This window comes from Odocoileus virginianus, chromosome 12 (genome assembly GCF_023699985.2).
Source record: "Odocoileus virginianus isolate 20LAN1187 ecotype Illinois chromosome 12, Ovbor_1.2, whole genome shotgun sequence".
In the NCBI taxonomy this organism is placed as follows: Eukaryota; Metazoa; Chordata; class Mammalia; order Artiodactyla; family Cervidae; genus Odocoileus; species Odocoileus virginianus.
In genome coordinates, this window is record NC_069685.1 from 14,527,906 (window position 1) to 14,548,092 (window position 20,187).

Here is a 20,187-nt window from a genome sequence, read left to right on the forward strand (position 1 = left end):
GTGTTTGGCTATTTAGGGATTTGGGGGTTCTATACAAGTTTTTCTGCCATAAGGGTGGTGTCATCTGCATATCTGAGATTACTGATATTTCTCCCAGCAATCCTGATTCCAGTTTGTGGTTCTTCCAGCAGAAAGTGAAGAGAAACTAAAAAGCCTCTTGATGAAAGTGAAAGAGGAGAGTGAAAAAGTTGGCTTAAAGCTCAACATTCAGAAAACTAAGATCATGGCATCTGGTCCCATCACCTCATGGGAAATAGATGGGGAAACAGTGGAAACAGTGACAAACTTTATTTTTTTGGGCTCCAAAATCACTGCAGATGGTGACTGCAGCCATGAAATTAAAAGACGCTTACTCCTGGGAAGGAAAGTTATGACCAACCTAGACAGCATATTAGAAAGCAGAAACATTACTTTGCAAACAAAGGTCCGTCTGGTCAAGGCTATGGTTTTTCCAGTGGTCATGTATGGATGTGAGAGTTGGACTATAAAGAAAGCTGAGCACCGAAAAATTGATGCTTTTGAACTGTGGTGTTGAACAAGACTCTTGAGAGTCCCTTGGACTGCAAGGAGATCCAACCAGTCCATCCTAAAGGAGATCCATCCTGGGTGTTCATTGGAAGGACTGATGCTGAAGCTGAAACTTCAGTACTTTGGCCACCTCGTGCAAAGAGTTGACTCATTGGAAAAGACCCTGATGCTGGGAGGGATTGGGGGCAGGAGGAGAAGGGGATGACAGAGGATGAGATGGCTGAATGGCATCACTGACTCAATGAACTTTAGTTTGAGTAAAGTCAGGGAGTTTGTGATGGACAGGGAGGCCTGTCGTGCTGCGATTCATGGGGTCTCAAAGAGTCGGACACGACTGAGCAACTGAACTGAACTGAACTGATACAAGTTTTGAGATTATTTGTTCTGATTCTGTGAAAAATGCCTGTGTTCTTTTGATATGCATTGCACTGAATTTGTATTTTAACAATATTCTTCCAAGTCATAAGCATTGTGTATCTTTCCATTTACCTGTGTCATCTTCAATTTCTTTTTTCAATTTCTTGAAGTTTTCAGATCTGCTTCTTATGTTGGACCATTTTGTTCTATACTTCTTGTAGCACAGATAGGGTTTGCTGGATCTAAGTGTCATTTTTCTTTTTGACTTTTGTCCATATACACCTCAGAAGTTTTAATTCAGGGGCTTCTTTTGTGAGAGAGATAAACCCATCCATTTATAGATATACCAAAAGCATCTAATATTCACATTAATTTTGTTTATCTTCATCTCCCTGAATGGCATAATATTATTTCGGAAGTATTTTGTCATCTAATTAGACAACATCTAATATAGACCCAAATGAGCTCTTGGATCATCATCCTTGTATTTTCTTTAGTATGTGTCCTCTAAATTTTTTCTTCTTTTGGAGCCATTGTTCATAAGTGTCTTGAACTTGTCCCTTTAAGGCAGAGATATGCTGTTAAACTTGCTCTCTAAAGAACGAAACTAACAAAAAGTCCTGGTTTTTAGTATTTGCCCATTTTCTAAATAAATACTCCCATGGCTCATTTCAAGCTATTGGCATGGTACTACTAAGTGCCGATCTGGAGAGATGTGACTCACCTGGGCTGGACCAGCAGCTCTGACACAGCCCTGCTTTAGGGAAACACAGTGGCCGCCTTCCATCTACAATTATGGGACCACACTGAAATCAACCCAGTGACATTCTGAGTTTTGACACTGATCTTTGTGCCTTTGCTACTCAAACATAACCCCGGTTTCTGAAATCTCTTTCTAGAGCCATTGGTGTTTTCAAGGTGTGATTTTCTTATTGCTCTTGTTATGAACTCTGCAACAGCATGCATCACAATAGCTTTCTGGATCCCATCTTCCATAGGATAATTAGAATTATTCTTGGTCCTTGATCCTATTCTTCTGGCCTCACTGCTTTGGATCTCAATCAGTCCTTCTAATATGGAAACAACTAAAGCAAGGATGATAATGAGGTATTATTTTTAGGCATCAGCCTTGAAAATAATGAATCCTTCAAAATGCTTACCTGCTACGTTAAGAGTTTTATATAGTTATTTCATTCTGTACCTCTAATCTAACATTTTTAGGGGACAATACATGGTATCTCTTAACATCCTTCCTTTCAAAGAAAGCATCCTATCAGATTTAGTCTGTTCCTTTTATTTTTTTTTTAAGACTCTAAGTCCTAAGTTATCTCTGACAGACTGTAATCATGGGTTCGCTGAATCTCTAGCTGGCTCCTTGCTTTTGATATATTGAAAAAAAGTGTTTTTATTTGCTTTGACATTCCTTGAAAGGTAATCTTCAAAGCTGTTTTTGAGGGAAAACATTTTATTCCTAAATAATACTCCATCTGTAGGCTATTTTGAGGGCTCTCCTGTCATCTTCACTCTGCTCGTCTGACCACGTTTTGAAGGATGATCTTTTACAGGGATGGTTTATGGCATTTGACTCGTAGTATTTACTGCTTGTGTGTGAAGCTGCTCAAAAGAGCAAAATTTCAAAGCTGTGTTATATCCAAATTGACAGAGCTGGTTGAACTTTAAACAAATAAAAGCGTGTATCATTTCCCCTACAATAATATCATCGTTTCCCTTTGTTAGCCATGCCTATAGTTTTGAATCACAGCGTGCATTTTTCCTGGGTTTATAGTAAGGAATCTGGTATGCAGTCATTAGGATTCTTGTAGGCTATTGACTTTCTCTATTTTAATTTCAAATGATTTTGCACCTAATACCCACATATTGCCATCATGTTTTTTTATCTCTAATATTTAACTGTTTCTCTCGTTTCTCACTCTCATGAGGGTACTAAAGGTAATGTTACTGTGATGATTATTACTCTGAGGCTCACTCACTGTGAATCTCTTTTTTACTACTTCCCACACACTAGACCACACAAATAGAACAAATGTCCTTTCTTAAAAGGTTTTCACTATACCTTCTACAAAGTAGATTCCAATAATCTCAACTTTCTGGTCCCAAACCATAGGCCTATCAATTTATGTTTGGGTAATTACAGCCACATTGCATTTTTGTCTGAAGTGTGATTTTAAAGTTTTACCTTAGATTCAGTGGAATCAGTCATCAATTTTTTTCCAAAGTTGACGAAATTAAATCATCTGGGAGCTTTTTCAAAATGCAAAATACCTCAAATATTCTGATCGAGGCTCTTGAATCCCCAAGTAATTCTGGTATGCAACATGTTTAAATACCACTTGTTTAATATATAGATCTGTTGACTTTTTCAGTCATTTACTCAATAACCATTTGATTTCTTAACTTGTATGAGATGTGATAGTGAAGAGTCAGAAAAAGTAGATTTGTCATAAAAAAGAAAGACATAACATTAACAGCAACATGAATGAATGTAGAGATCATCACACTAAGAGAAAGATAAATATCATATGATATTGCTTTTTTGTAGAATCTTAAAAGAAAACCTGCAAAAGATACAAATGAAGTAATTTCCAAAACAGAAAGAAACTCACAGACAGAAAAAAAGCAAGTTTATGGCTACCAAAGGGAAAAGGGAGGTGGTTCAGTTCAGTTCAGTTCAGTTGCTCAGTTGTGTCCAACTCTTTGCGACCCCATGAACTGCAGCATGCCAGGCCTCCCTGTCCATCACCAACTCTCGGAGTCCACCCCAACAAACCCATGTCCATTGAGTCGGTGATGCCATCCAACCATTTCATCCTCTGTCATCCCCTTCTCCTCCTGCCCTTGATCTTTCCCAGCATCAGGGTCTTTTCAAATGAGTCAGCTCTTCCCATGAGGTGGCCAAAGTATTGGAGTTTCAGCTTCAACATCAGTCCTTCCAAAAAACACCCAGGACTGATCTCCTTTAGGATGGACTGGTTGGATCTCCTTGCAGTCCAAGGGACTCTCAAGAGTCTTCTCCAACACCACAGTTCAAAAGCATCAATTCTTCGGCGCTCAGCTTTCTTTATAGTCCAACTCTCACATCCATACATTTCTACTGGAAAAACCATAGCCTTGCCTATGGACCTTTGTTGACAAATAATGTCTCTGCTTTTTAATATGCTGTCTAGGTTGGTCATAACTTTCCTTCCCAGGAGTAAGCGTCTTTTAATTTCATGGCTGCAGTCACCATCTGCAGTGATTTTGGAGCCCAGAAAAATAAAGTCAGCCACTGTTTCTACTGTTTCCCCATCTATTTGCCATGAAGTGATGGGACTGGATGCCATGATCTTAATTTTCTATGTTGAGCTTTAAGCCAACTTTTTCACTCTCCTCTTTCACTTTCATCAAGAGGCTCTTTAGTTCTTCACTTTCTGTCATAAGGGTGGTGTCATCTGTATATCTGAGGTTATTGATATTTCTCCTGGAAATCTTGATTCCAGCTTGTGCTTCTTCCAGCCCAGCATTTCTCAAGATGTACTCTGTATATAAGTTAAACAAGCAGGGTGACAATATACAGCCTTGACGTACTCCTTTTCCTATTTGGAACCAGTCCATTGTTCCATGTCCAGTTCTAGCTGTTGCTTCCTGACCTGCGTACAGATTTCTCAAGAGGCAGGTCAGGAGGGAGGGATAAATTAATAAGTTAGGATTAGCTAGACAGCATATTAAAAAGCAGAGACATTACATCGCCAACAAAGGTCCATCTGGTCAAGGCTATAGTTTTTCCAGTGGTCATGTATGGATGTGAGAGTTGGACTGTGAAGAAAGCTGAGTGCCGAAAAATTGATGCTTTTGAACTGTGGTGTTGGATAAGACTCTTGAGAGTCCCTTGAACTGCAAGGAGATCCAACCAGTCCATCCTAAAGGAGATCAGCCCTGGGTGTTCATTGGAAGGACTGATGCTGAAGCTGAAACTCCAATACTTTGGCCACCTCATGCAAAGAGTTGACTCATTGGAAAAGACCCTGATGCTAGGAGGGATTGGGGGCAGGAGGAGAAGGGGATGACAGAGGATGAGATGGTTGGATGGCATCACCAACTCGATGGACATGAGTTTGAGTAAACTCCAGGTGTTGGTGATGGACAGAGAGGCCTGGAGTGCTGTGATTCATGGGGTCTCAAAGAGCTGGACACGACTGAGCGACTGGACTGAACCGGGCTGAACATATACACACTACTTACATAAAAAATATAACTAACACGGACCTACTGTATAGTGTGGGGAACTCTACTTAATATTTTGTAATAACCTATAAGGGAAGAGAAGTGTGTGTTTGTGTGTTTGTGTGTGTGTGTATTTGAGAAAAAAAATCAAAATTTTATTGGACTTTGTTACACTTATTGTATAGCTTAGTATTGCTTTTATTTCAAATGATATAAGGTGGGGGGAGGGAAATCCTAGAGAAGGGAAAGACTACCCACTGAAGTATTCTGTCCTGGAGAATTCCCTGGACTGTATAAATCCATGGGGTTGTAAAGAGTCCCACAAGACTGAGAGACTTTGAGCCACTTTCCCTTTCACTTTCACTTTCACATCAAGGTAGGGGATGGTACATGGTAATGTTTTTGAAGTTCAGGACTTTTAAAGGTTTTAATCAGGCTCTGACACTGCCCATTCAAGAGCTCTAAGCCCAGTGGATACACATGAGCACCGACTGCTCCTGGACAAACCCCCAGTTCCTGCCCCTGGCACAGGATCCACTGCCCTCACCTGAGTCTGACAGTGGATCTTCAACCCCACTACCTCTGATGGTGGGCAGGATCTTAGCTCTTAGAATGGATTGCCAGATAGATTCTGTGAAGCATGTGCTTCTAGACTGAAAATTTTCATGTGCCTGAGGTATAGTGTATAATTCTAATTCAAAAAGATACATGCACCCCAGTGTTCATTGCAGCACTATTTAATCGCCAAGACATAGATGCAACCTAAGTGCCCATCAATAGACAAATGGATAAAGAAGATGTAGTATATGTGTGCAACAGAATATTACTCAGCCATTAAAAGGAAAAAAATAATGCCATTTACCGCTGCATGTGTGGACCTAGAGATTATTATACTAAGTGAAGTAAACCAGATAGAGAAAGACAAGTATCATATGATATCACTTATTGTGTGGAATCTATAGTATCATACAAATGAACTTATCTGTGAGACAGAAACAGATTCACAGGCATGAAGAACAGGCTTGTGGTTGCCAAGGGGAGACAAAGTGGGGGAGGGATAGATTGGAAATTTGGGACTAACAGATACACACTATGATATATAAAATAGATTTAAAAGGACCTACTATATAGCACAGGGAATTATGCTCAGTATCTTGTACTAAACTAAAATAGAAAAGACTGTGAAAAAGAATATCTAACTGAATAGTTTTGCAGAAACTAGCACAACATTGTAAATTATACTTTGTTTAAAAATAAATTAAAAAATGGAAGACTTGTACCAAGGGTGTATTATCAGAAAAGCCTTCATAACAGGCTTTCACCCTAGCATCCTCACCAAGTATTATCCATTCATGGATAACTTAGACTCTTAACATGTCAAGAAGACTGCAAAGTGGATTTTGGGCATCCATCATTGTGATGTGTAAACATGGAATGTGAAAATTTCCCAAATGTAGAAGAGATGTTCCAAAGGTAGTGAACAGCCAAAGCCATCACACAGTAATTGCTGCCAATGTATTGGTGTATTAACATATGGACTTTCTGGTGTGCATATGTTTTGGTTTTGTTTAATACTTCAAATAAAAGCTATATCTGTGATTACTGAGTATGTGTTATATAATATTTGATATTAACACTGTTTGAATTATCTAATTTTAATTTATTAAAAATAAAAGTCTATTTTAAATAGACAATATTGTTACTACTATCCCATTTTATAAATAAGGAAACTGAGACTTGAAGAGGTTAAGTTGTTCAGGGAGTTATGGTTAATGAAGATAGGATTTATGCTGAGTCTTACCCACTATAGTATACCTGTACAGGGGTTCCCAGCCTGCAGGATCTAATAATGCCTGATAATCTGAGGTGGCCCTGACGTAATAATACTGGAAATAATGTGCACAGTAAATGTAAGGCACTTAAATCATCAAAAACCATCCCCCACCCCCTGTTGCTGTTCAGTTGCCCAATCGTGTCCAACTCTTCGTGACTCCATGGACTATAGCATGACAGGCCTCCCTGTCCCTCACCATCTCATGGAGTTGCCCACGTTCATATTCATTGAGTCAGTTATGCAATCTAGCCATCTCATCCTCTCATACCCTCTTCTCCATTTGCCTTCAATCTTTCCCAGCATTAGGGTCTTTTCCAATGAATTGGCTGTTTGCATCAGGTGGCCAAAGTATTGGAGCTTCAGCTTCAGTCCCCCACCCCCTAGTTCATGGAAAATATTGTCTTCCATGAAACCAGCCCCTGGTGCCAAAAAGTTTGGGTACCACTGATATAAGAGATATATAACTATAAAACTTGCTTTTCACTTTTAACATTTTGCATAAGTCTTTCTAAACCTGAATTCTAAACTCTTCTTTTTAATGGTGACATACTATTCCCCCAAATTAAAATAACACAATATTTTCAAAGATTCCTTATACTTGAATATTTAGGTGAGCTCTAAGTTTTATCTACTGTGGTAATTCTTTATGTATACACCTTTTCTCCCCCTCTATTTAGGATTACCTCCCTAGATAGAAACCCAGAATTAGAATTACTGGATCAAAGACCTTGAGTAACAGGCAAATTTGGCCTTGGATTACAGAATGAAGCAGGGCGAAGTCTAATAGAGTTTTGCCAAGAGAACACACTGGTCGTAGAAAGCACCCTCTTTCAACAAGACAAGAGAAGACTCTAAACATGGACATCACTTTGGTCAATACCAAAGTCAGACTGATTTTATTCTTTGCAGCCAAAGATGGAGAAGTTCAATACAGTTAGCAAAAACAAGACTGGGAGCTGATTCATGATCTGTAGCTCAGATCATGAACTCCTTATTGCCAAATTCAGACCTAAATTGAAGAAAGTAGAGAAAACCACTAGACCATTCAGGTATGACCTAAATCAAATCCCTTATGATTATACAGCGGAAGTGAGAAACAGATTCAAGAGATTAGATCTGATAGACAGAGAGCCTGAAGAACTATGGACGGAGGTTCGTCACATTGTACAGGAGGCAGGGATCAAGACCATCCCCAAGAAAAAGAAATGCAAAAAGGCAAAATGGCTGTCTGAAGAGGCCTTACAGATAGCTGAGAAAAGAAGAGAAGGGAAAAGCAAAGGAGAAAAGGAAAGATATTCCCATCTGAATGCAGAGTTCCAGAGAATAGCCAGGAAGATAAGAAAGGCTTCCTCAGCGATCAATGCAAAGAAATAGAGGAAAACAACAGAATGGGAAAGACTAGAGATCTCTTCAAGAAAATTAGAGATACCAAGGGAACACTTCATGCAAAGATGGGCACAATAAGGACAGAAATGGTATGGACCTAACAGAAGCAGAAGATATTAAGAAGAGGTGGCAAGAATACACAGAAGAACTGTACAAAAAAGATCTTCATGACCCAGATAATCATGATGGTATGATCACTCACCTGGAGCCAGACATCCTGGAATGCAAAGTCAAATGGACCTTAGGAAGCATCACTACAAACAAAGCAAGTGAAGCTGATGGAATTACAGTTGAGTTCTTTCAAATTCTAAAAGATGATGCTGTGAAAGCGCTGGGCTCAATATTCCAGCAAATTTGGAAAACTCAGCAGTGGCCACAGAACTGGAAGAGGTCAGTTTTCATTTCAATTCCAAAGAAAGGCAATGTCAAAGAATGCTTAAACTACAATCACACCCATCTCACATGCTAGTAAAGTAATTCTCAGAATTCTCCAAGCCAGGCTTCAACAGTACGTGAACCGTGAAATTCCAGATGTTCAAGCTGGATTTAGAAAAGGCAGAATAACCAGAGATCAAATTGCCAACATCTGTTGGATCATCAAAAAAAGCAAGAGAATTCCAGAAAAACATCTTTTTCTGCTTTATTGACTATACCAAAACCTTTGACTGTGTGGATTACAGCAAACTGTGGAAAATTCTTAAAGAGATGGGAATACCAGACCACCTGACTTGCCTCCTGAGAAATCTGTCTGCAGGTCAGGAAGCAACAGTTAGAACTGGACATGGAACAACAGACTGGTTCCAAATCAAGAAAGGAGTACGTCAAGGCTGTATATTGTCACCCTGCTTATTTAACTTATATGCAGAGTACATCATGAGAAACTCTGGGCTGGATGAAGCACAAGCTGGAATCAAGATTGCTGGGAGAAATGTCAATAACCTCAGATATGCAGATGACACCACCCTTAGCAGAAACCAAAGAAGAACTAAACAGCCTCTTGAAAGTGAAAGAGGAGAGTGAAAAAGGGCTTAAAGCTCAACATTCAGAAAACTAAGGTCGTGGCATGCGATCCCATCACTTCATGGCAAATAGATGGGAAAACAGTGGAAACAGTGGCTGACTTTATTTTTCTGGGCTCCAAAATCATTGCAGATGGTGACTGCAGCCATGAAATTAAAAGACATTTGCTCTTTGGAAGAAAAGTTATGACCAACCTAGACAGCATATTAAAAAGCAGAGACATTACCTTGCCAACAAAGTTCTGTCTAGTCAAAGTTATGGTTTTTTCAGTGGTCATGTATGGATGTTAGAGTTAGACTATAAAGAAAGCTGAGTGCTAAAGAATTGATGCTTTTGAACTGTGTTGTTGGAGAAGACTTGTGAGAGTCTCTTGGACTGCAAGGAGATCCAACCAGTCCATCCTAAAGGAAATCAGTCCTGAATGTTCTTTAGAAGGATTGATGTTGAAGCTGAAACTCCAGTACTTTGGCCACCTGATGTGAAGAACTGACTCACTTGAAAAGACCCTGATGCTGGGAAAGATTGAAGGTGGGAGGAGAAGGGGACGAAAGAGGATGAGATGGTTGGAGGGCATCACTGACTCAATGGATATGAGTTAGAGTAAACTCTGGGAGTTGATGATGGACAGGGAGGCCTGCCGTGCTGCAGCCCCTGGGGTCACAAAGAGTCAGACACAACTGAGCGACTGAACTGAGCTGAGATCAAAGACTATGAAAACATTTTTTCAGAAGCCAGAGCCCCACTTTTATTTATTTTAATGATGAAGATATAAGCCCATTAGTTCCTCTATTCAATATTCAAGACATGTCTTGCATGCCTCCTGTTAACTGGGTATGGTACCTGTGATAGCATGATGAATATTTCACCAGCAGTTATCTAAAGGGTGCTTTGGATTAGTGGGTATTCAAATAAAGTGTGCCTGAAATGAGCATCTTGTATGAATTTTATATAGTGAGAATTCTTTCAAGATTTTCTGCAATAGGATTGGAATATTTTTAGAGCTGTTAAAGGTTTTAGAAAAGTGGCATTCAAAACAATTTCAAAATGGCACCAGGGATGAACATTTTCTCTTCATTGCCAGTTTGTTAGATGAAATATTGTCAATCATTGTTTTAATGGTTATTTCCTTGAGTACTAATGGAGTTGAACATTTTTCCATATGTTCATTAATGAGCTCTTTCTTCATTTTGATTTTGATATTTAGTATTTATATAAAATATATTTTGGTGTATTGCATTTGCTGCAAATAATTTCACATCTGCTTTGCTTTTTAATTTTTTCTTTTTATCTTTTTTACCTAGGGAAGTTTTTTACATAGTCCAATCAACCTGTTATATTCTTTCTAATTACTCTTAGCACTTACATACTTCAGAAGTAGACTTACCCTCTCCAAAGAGAAATATAAATAATCAATTCCATTTTAATTTATTTTTTATGTTGCATTTCATTTGTATTTAATTATATAATATATTTGCAATTTATATCTCTATCTAATGGGATATATTAGATTTTTGTTTCAAAAGATAGGCAATTATCTCAACATTACTTATTAAACAATTTGTTTTTCATTAATTAGTGGTGTCCATTTTATGATACCCTGAATTTAGATTTCTTTTCTATACACATTCATAAAGTCCTATGCCCATTTGTATCAATTTCTATCAAAATGAAAATAGCTAGTTTCTCCCCCTTCAAATTTTCTGAGGGCAGGAATTGCGTTTTCACTTCAATAACTAGCATAGTACTTGGCATATGACAGGCGTTAAATATATGTTGAATAAATACATAAAACAGATGTTTCTGGGATATCTTATATGTCAATTTCTAAGCCAGTTCTGTACTATGTTAAATGTTGTGTCACAACAATGTGTTTTATCATTAGCTAGAACAAAACATCTCATTAATATTTACATTCAAAATTTTCTTTATGATCCATGACTCTTTCTTCAAGTAAACTTTAGAAAATTTTGATAGACTCTAAAATTACCCCTACTAGAATTTTGATTGGAATTACGCTAAAAATATGAATTAATTTCGGGAGTCGTGATATTTATGTTGTAAGTACTTTCCCACTCATGAATGTGTTCTAGCTCCCTATTTCCTTTATAGCTTTTAATAATTTTTTAAAGAGTTATTCATAAGTGCTTTGTTGGTTTTGTTGTTACTGCTATAGTGAGTCAGGGTGGTTTATACCACTGGGAGTTGCATTTATTTAGCTTAAAAATGTTACTTCCTGCTTACTGCTGTTATATAGAAGTTATTATTGCAAATTTATCTTGTATCCTGAGACTTTTCTTGAGTCATTTTCTAAATTCTTATAGGAAATTTTTTGTAGCTTTTTAGTTGATGCAAAGATTATCAGCACTTGAGAATAATCTCATTTTTAGCTATTATAAATTGTTTTGTTTTTACAGTAAGGGGTGGAAATTGAAGACCTAAAGTAAGATTTTAGAAGTCTGCTTTTAGATATATAGCCAATGGGAATTTGCTGTATGATGCACAGATCTCAAATCCAACGCTCTGTGACAATCCAGAGGGGTGGGAGGTGGGAGGAAGGTCCAAGAGGGAGGCCCAATATTATAAAGTAATTATCCTCTAATTAAAGTTTAATTTTTAAAAAGTCTACTTTTGAGATAGGGTTAAATTTTCACATCTATTTCAGAGACAGACAGATTCTACTAATTTTACTATGTGTGTATATGTTATATATAATATCTGTGAAACAGGTTTTAACTGCTGGATCTTTTAGGGGACAAATACTTGAGTTTTTCAGAAACAGAGAGGATCTCCATACTATATAACATCCTGACATATATGTCATCTCTTCCTAGTCCTTTCTAAACTACACCCCACTTAGCTCTTGCCTTTGGCATAGTATCCCCAAACCTCTCACTGATGGGACACTTGACCTGGAGTCACCAGGCTGTCTGAGATCAACAACAAGGCATCTCAAGCGCAGCAATAATTTCATGGGGCAATGTGGAAAAGGAATATATCCAGCTGGGACTTTGTGTATATCCCCATCACACCAGAACTCCTGAGTGGAGGGAAAACGTGAGTCATGAGAGCCTGCCCCATTTAGGGAAACAGGGGATGGATATAGGAACCCAAGAAGCATAAGGTGAAGCCCAAAAAGGCTACTCCATTTTTTAAAATATTGCCTAATTTATTGCTAATCAATAATATTCAATTTATTTGAATACTTAGTTGAAGTTGTCTAAGACAGAATTTTCTATTTTCTTAAGAAAACTTTATGTTCTAATTAAGGCCAGTATTCTACTTGATCATTTATTGTGAAGGCAATGATAAGTGTTAAATAAGGCTTTTGTTTGCATTCACTCTGTAGGATATTTACTTAAGACAACCCAACACTTTGGTGGGTTTGGGTAAATTAGTTCTTGTTTTGTGATGGGAGCTGAGAATTAATAAACAACAAGATAAAGGAAACAAAACAAGTATGAAAGACTCAGGCTCACGTAACACCATTGATACTTCTGCATCATAAACTTTTATTCTTTGCATTTTCACAGTTATCCAGTTTACATTCATGTATTTCAGCATCACTATGTGAAGGATTTCCCTTCCTCTGCATTCTTTACTTGTACTTTTGGAAGTTATTTAAGGACTGTTTGGACACTCTGAGACTACACTGGCTTCTGAACATCCACACTGCAAGGAAGACTCCTTACTTTTGCAGATGTCATGACACCAGAATATCAAGAGATGTACAGTCTGTTTGAGTGATAAGAGCAAGACACAGGAATCCATATGTGTACAACAGTGTCCAATGCTTAGTTTAGGGTGAATTTAAAAAGATAAGATAATAAATTATGGTTTTGTTCCAGTATTAGAATAAGTTGACTCAAAGCTACTTCACCCAGCTAATGAAGATGACCAATTAGACCAAAGTGTTTTTTGCAGAGTCTACCTTAAAAAAGATTAATGTAGCAAATTCATGACTTTTGTACGTAACTGGCATATTGTTTTAATCCATTGTGTTTAGAAATCAGTAGATGGTTTACATTTTCTTTAATAGCAACTGATCAGTCTAATGCTTTCTCCTATTATGAAACTATTTCTTCTAACACTTCAAGGTAATTCTGGATCTCTTAAACTCAAAATATTATAAATCTTAAGAAAAACTGTGATAAGGTGTTTTGTTTTCCCCAAATTAAACAAAACCTGGTGTTTGATTTAAAGCTAACTCTGTAGTTTTCATCCCCCTGTATTAAAAACCATATAGAAAGGAGGATGTTAGTGAGAAAATATTAACATCACATCTGCATTTTTGACATGACTGGAAGAAAGTTTGTTTTGAATAAAATATAGCAGAAAGTAAAACTTTAACTCAAAAGAATTGTTGCTCTTTTGTTGACAGACAAAATGAAATTTGGTAATTGATGGTACATTTACAATTTGAAAATTATCATTCCTGACAACAAAATAAGAAAAAGAACCAGGTGGCATTTTTGGATACATGTATTAAATGGCATATAATAAATATTTTGATAAACCACATGTCATAGTGGCGGTAAAATACCTAAACCAGATCATCGGGTTCAGATTTAAATACTGACACTTAAACTAGCTGTGGAATTCTGGGTTAGCTCAGAATTCATTGTCCAGTTCCTTTCTTTGCCAATTCCTTCCCTGATGTAAAGAATCTGGCTGCAGTGCAGGAGAACCAGGTTCAATTCCCAGGAAGACCCCTGGAGAAGGATGGCTAACCTCTCCAGTATATTCTTTCCTGGAGAATTCCACAGACAGAGGAGCCTGATGGGCTATATAGTCCATGGGATCGTAAAGAGTCGGACACAACTGAGCGACTTCACTTCACTTCACTGTCTATATTATGCGGGTAATGGTGTCTCGCAGGGTGGTTTGTTGGGGATCCCAAAGGCCACCCTTAGTCTCAATTATTTGTTAGAAGGGTTCCCAAGATTCAGAAAAGCTGTTATACTCAGTCATCGATTGGTATTGGCATATACACACTACCAATACTATGTATATAATAGATAACTAATGAGAGCCTACTGTATAGCAAAGGAACTCTAATCAATGCCCTGTGGTCACCTTAATGGGAAAGAAATCCAGAAATGAAGGGATATGTGTGTATGTGTAGCTGATTCACTTTGACCATTTTTTTTTAGTTCTTCTGTGTATTCTTGCCATCTCTTAATCTCTTCTGATAGAGAAGAGATTGTTACTGTTTCTGTCCTTTATCATGCCCATCCTTGCACGAAATGTTCCCTTGATATCTCCAGTTTTCTTGAATAGGCTTCTAGTCTTTCCCTTTTTGTGTCACTTCTTTCTTTGCATTGTTCATTTGAAAAGGCCTTCTTACCTCTCCTTGCTATTCTCTGTAACTACATTCAACTGGGTATTTCTTTCCCTTTCTCCCTTGCTTTTTGCTTCTCTTCTTTGCTCAGCTATATGTAAAGCTTCCTCAGACAACCACTGGGCCTTCTGGCATTTCTTTTTCTTTGGAATGGTTTCTCTGCCTCCTGTACAATGTTCCCAACCTCTGTCTATCACATCTAGTTGTTTGAATCTATTCATCACCTCCACTGTCTATCATAAGGGATTTGATTTACATCATACCTGAATGGCCTCGTAGTTTTCCCTACTTTCTTCAATTTAAGCCTGAATTTTGCAATAAGGAGCCGATGATCTGAGCCACAATAAGTTCCAGGGCTTGTTTTTACTGACTGTGGAGAGCTTGTCCATCTTTGCTGTAAAGAACATAATCTGATATTGGCATTGACCATCTGGTGATGTCCTTGTGTAGAGCCATCTCTTGTGTTGTAGAAAGAAGGTGTTCACTATGACCAGCATGTTCTCTTGACAAAACTCTGTTAGCCTTTGCCCTTCTTCATATTGTATTCCAAGGCCAAACTTGCCTTGTTATTCTGAGTATCTGTTGACTTCCTGCTTCTGCATTCCAGTCCCCTATGATGAAAATGACATCTTTTTTTGGAGGTTTTGTGTCTTAAGGGCCCCTGCGTGTGTGCATGCTCAGTTGTGTCTGACTCTTTGCGATCCCCTGGTCCCCAGGCTTCTCTGTCCGTGCGATTCTCCAGGCAAGAATACTGGAGCGGGTCACCGTGTCCTACTCCAGAGGATCTTCCTGACCTGGGGATCGAACCCATGTCTCCTTCTCCTCCTGCACTGGCAAGCAGATTCGTTACCACTGAGTCACCTGGGAAGCCCCTAACGGCACATGGGGATGCCCTTAACTCTCTCCGCCACCGTGTGTGACCACATGTGTGAACTGGTCCCATGTGGTCAGCCAGGGAAGCTCAGCTGACCTGTGGTGTCTAGAGTTTTATTAGAGGTCAGTCACAGAAGCTTGCAGCACCAGATGACTGACCTCACTGTTCAGACTTCAGCCCCTCCCCTTCAAGCAAAAAGAGGTGTTCACCATAAATGTATCTGGCCCACCTGGAGCAGCAGAAACATATATGGAAACTCTCTCATCAGTCAGCCTATGCCGAGAGCTCAGAGGTCATCTTCCAGGAGCTGGACTAAGGCCAGTTCTGAAGGAGGACCTTTCTTTAGAAAGGGTAGCATTTCAGTAATGCAAGCCTGCTGAGTTAACCCTTGTCTGTCCAGTAGTTATGAGGAATAAATGAGTTGATCCAATAACTTAGGATAGTGCTTGGTGCATGTAAGCAAATGAATGAGTCAGCTAGAGTTCTTTCCTGTAGACCTCTGTGAGCTGAACGAAGCAGATTAATTTGAATACAAATAAGAAATAGCTGTATTCCATGGATCTTATGATCATAAGTCCTCAAGTTTGGAATAATGGGCATTACAAGCAAACTAAATATTTTACCTAGGAAAGAGGCATTCCTATAGATGAAGCTATTTGCAAAGCAGAAATAAAGACACAGACGTAGAGAACAATGTATGGACGCCAAGGGGGGAAGGAAGGGCTGGGATGAATTGGGAGATTGGGACTGACATATATGCATTATTGATACTATGGATAAAATTAATAATGGATGAGAACCTACTGTATAGCACAGGAAATAGACGCAGTGCTCTGTGGTGACCAAAAGGGGAAGGAAATCCAGGAAAGGGATCTGTGTATATGTATAGCTGATTCACTTTGCTGTATAGCAGACATTAACACAACATATAAAGCAACTATACTCCAATAATTGTTTTTTTAAAAAAGAGGAGTTCCTGGTGAAACAACAAATCCTAACATTTTTCTTTTTGTTCTTTGCAGAGCTCTGAAATCAGCAAGGCAGTAATAAAAGAGTAGAAGTATTTGAAGAATACAAGAAAGCAGGTACGAGAGTGGTTCTCAATAATCAACCCATAATATTGATTTAGATTGATGATTTATTCAAGCTACAGCCCCCATCATAAAAATATTTTACAAAGATGCAAGTTTGATGTTTTAGAATGTGTGTGACTTCATATTATAGATAGATGATTATATCCTAAAGAGGAACTTATTTCTATGTATACATTAAATCAATTTTGAGGATTTCAATTAGGCCAGGCCAAGGGAGACATGGGCTTCCCTTGTGGCTCAGCTGGTAAAGAAACTGCCTGCAGTGTGGGAGACCTGGGTTCGATCCCTGGGTTGGGAAGATCCCCTGGAGAAGGGAAAGGATACCCACTCCAGTATTCTGGCCTGCAGCATTCCATGGACTGTATAGTCCATGGGGTAAGCAAAGAGTCAGACACGACTGAGCAACTTTCACTCAGGGAGATATGTGAAGGAACTAATTATTATTATTTATTATTAAATTAACACATATTTATAAAAGGCCTGCTATATGGCAAACACTCATCTATGAGGAATTTGGTGATCATAAATTTGGACAAAACAGACATAGTCTCTTCCTGCCTTCATGGTGCTTGTAGTCTTGTGAACATGACATGAAATAAATAAACAAGTATCAATATGTAAATAAAAACTGTGATAAATGTTATGAAGAAAAATTCTGTAGGGAAAATACTGGGAAAGAAGAGAGGAATCTATTATAGATGGACTGAACAGAGGGTGTTTCTGTGGAAGACGGTGTTGAACTCAGAGCTTGAAGTATAAAGCGAAGAGTCCCAGGTAGAAAGAACAGCAGTGAATAAAGAACATAACTGAAAAAGATTAAGGAAGGTCACAGAGGTGGAGAGAAGCAGAAAATGAAGCTGTGTTGAAAAATGAGATGGAGATTTCCCTGATGATCCAGTGGTTATGACTCTATGCTTCCAGCGCAAGGGATACAGGTTCGATCCCTGCTCAGGGAACTGAGATCCCACACCCCCTGTGGTGCGGCCAAAGAGAAAGAAAATGAATGAACATGAATATGGCGATCAGCCTATCCCTTAGGGCCTTAGTGGTTATGGTAGAAGCGTCTTCAAACCAGCTTTGCTTGGCCAGTTTTTGCCCTTGGCATTTCTGTCCTATGTCATTTGGTCTTTCTTCTGGTCCCCTGGGTGTATGAAGACAAGCTTTCAAATCTACCACCCAACCCCACCCTCCCACATCTCCTGCCAGGGTCCAGCATAAAAGGCTTATGACTGTGCAATAAGGTTCTCGGTGAGTCCGAACACTAGTTCTATCATCTGTTCTATATAAAATGGTTTGGGATCAAAAAGGTTTGAAAATTTCTGAATACTGTACACACATCCACATGGGTTCTGGGAAGTTCTGTAATATATACAAATGTGAATGTGTTTGTGTATGTGTGTGCACCTTTAGTGAACCTGCTATTACTTAACCATTATTTCCAGGTTTACATGAGGAACTGTTTTAGAAGTTTCTGTCTTAGAAATATGTATTTTAAGGGGTTCCTTATCCTCCTGAGGCTGGCCTGCTTTTAGGTAACCTGACCTGTTTTCTGGCTTTGCACATTAAATTTTGTTTAATAATTTTCCAGAATCTGGATAATTCAAGCCAAGAAAGAAAAAAAAACAAAACCTGTTTGCTTCTATAGGTTAGCTTTTCAGGCAGAAGATTTTTCTTGACCTGAATTATATGGTTAATTGTTTCAAATCCTGATTATACTTTGAATGTGAAAATAATACCTGAAAGTACCAATAAGGAGTACTGGAATAAAAGCTTACTAAGTAATTTTCAATGTTAATGTTAGTAATATTTGTTCTCTTAAATAAAAGGAAAACCACAAAAAAATAGTATCTGCATCTTAGCTGCTCTGAATCTTATTCCTCTCCACTGAAAGTGCTTATTCTCCTTTATTTGTAAAACTCACAGAATTTTAAAAGTGAGGAAGATATCATGGGTTGGTGCCTACTTTAGAATCTAAAGAACTGATTTGGTTTTGTATAAAATGTGGAGATTCTGTATTTGCAGCAATAAAAGTTTTAAAGACTCACAGTGTTAGAGTTAACCTAAGGTTATCCCAGAAGAAAGGTTCTCAGCATGTGTTGGAAAGAACGTTGACTTTCTTAGATAAATTCAGTATCTTTCAATTCAGTTAACTACTCAGTTAACTATTTCTTTAAAAAAATCTTGAAAATTTCCCTAGTATTTATAACTTAGAAACAAAAAAGCCTTGTTTCATCCCCAGAAAGATGAGACAGCTGCCCCTTAATTTCTGCTCTTATTGTTTGCTTTCTACTAGAGATGTGTCTCAAATTTGAAAACTAATTAAAAATCTTAATTGAATATGGCTTAAAAAAAGAAAAGGAAGTAAAATGATTAACATGAAAACATAAAACAGGGAGGAAAACAGAGATGGTATATTACAGCCAGATTGAATAATCACCTATTTCAGAATGAGTTGGTGCCTGGGGAACATGCTTTCTGGCATGAAATTGATCTTCACTGTTTCCTTTTTCAGAAGGAATTTTCACAACTAAATGACAATTCTTTTAATTTCTTTAAATGGTTTTCAGGGACTGTATTTTGCTCAGTATAAAAACAATGGATTTTTAAAGTGTTAAAACTGGAGTTAAATCCCTTCTCCCTAGCTCATTCACTGTCTGACCCCGGACAAAATTTCAGATTGTTCTCAATCTCAGTTTACCCATTAATAAAATGAGTATTTTTAAGATGTCCTTTTAAAATATCCATTCTACAATGTGGTTTCTTTTGCATTTGTCTCTTGACTTACACACTGACTAGATATGTTGAGTTCTAGAAAGAAGGGGCAAAAAGGGAAAAGGTAAAAGTAAACAAAACTAAGTTTGAGAATGTACATTTAATATCTAGCACAGAATATTGCCAATACCATAGATTCAGAAATTGCTTATTGATTCTGTGCCTTGGAGGCAAAGACTAGAAGGCAGATTCATTAATCCTTTTACCTGAGCTATTTGGTTTTTTGTGTGTGTGTGTGTGTGAGTAGTTTGGATTCTGCTGTCTAGATTGTAAATCCCACTTAAGGGTATAGTGACATATTGCTTCTGAATTACTCACAGTACTTTGCCTCTGTGTTGCTCTTTTATTATTTGTTTAATAATAGGCATAATAGTTGCTCAGTTATTGTTTGTTTACTTCGAGTGAGGCAGTGAACTAACAGAGCAGGAAGGAGGTAACCCTGATTGCCCTATCTCCTGGTGTACAAACACCATGTCTAACATTGGAAACACAAGCGGTTATGCCTCCTTGTGGATGATTTCATTCAGTGATAATGTACCCACTTCCTGTTGCTGCTCCATCTACTCTGCTCCCATCTGACTAGCTAATTTCCTGTTATTTATGCATATTCGACATTTGTAGCTTAGCTTTAGGTCTTTGTTCGCACTGCCTCCACTTTCGGTATTTTTCTTCCTTATTTTCTTTCATTTTCCCTCCCTCTTCCCTGCCTTCCCCTCCCCTTTCCTTTTATCTGTACCCACCTTTCTGGTGCATAAATCTCTTA

General features: G+C 38.1%; 1 protein-coding gene across 4 annotated transcripts in view; it reads left to right on the plus strand.

Moving 5' to 3' along the window:
* INPP4B (inositol polyphosphate-4-phosphatase type II B) overlaps nt 1-20,187 on the plus strand; it is an 825,365-nt gene that overhangs the window by 370,854 nt on the left and 434,324 nt on the right. For all 4 annotated transcript variants that reach the window (XM_070474820.1, XM_070474815.1, XM_070474816.1 and 1 more), the window contains exon 3: nt 16,581-16,643. The gene's annotated coding sequence lies outside the window, so the exon portion shown is untranslated. The remainder of the gene's footprint in view (nt 1-16,580; nt 16,644-20,187) is intronic.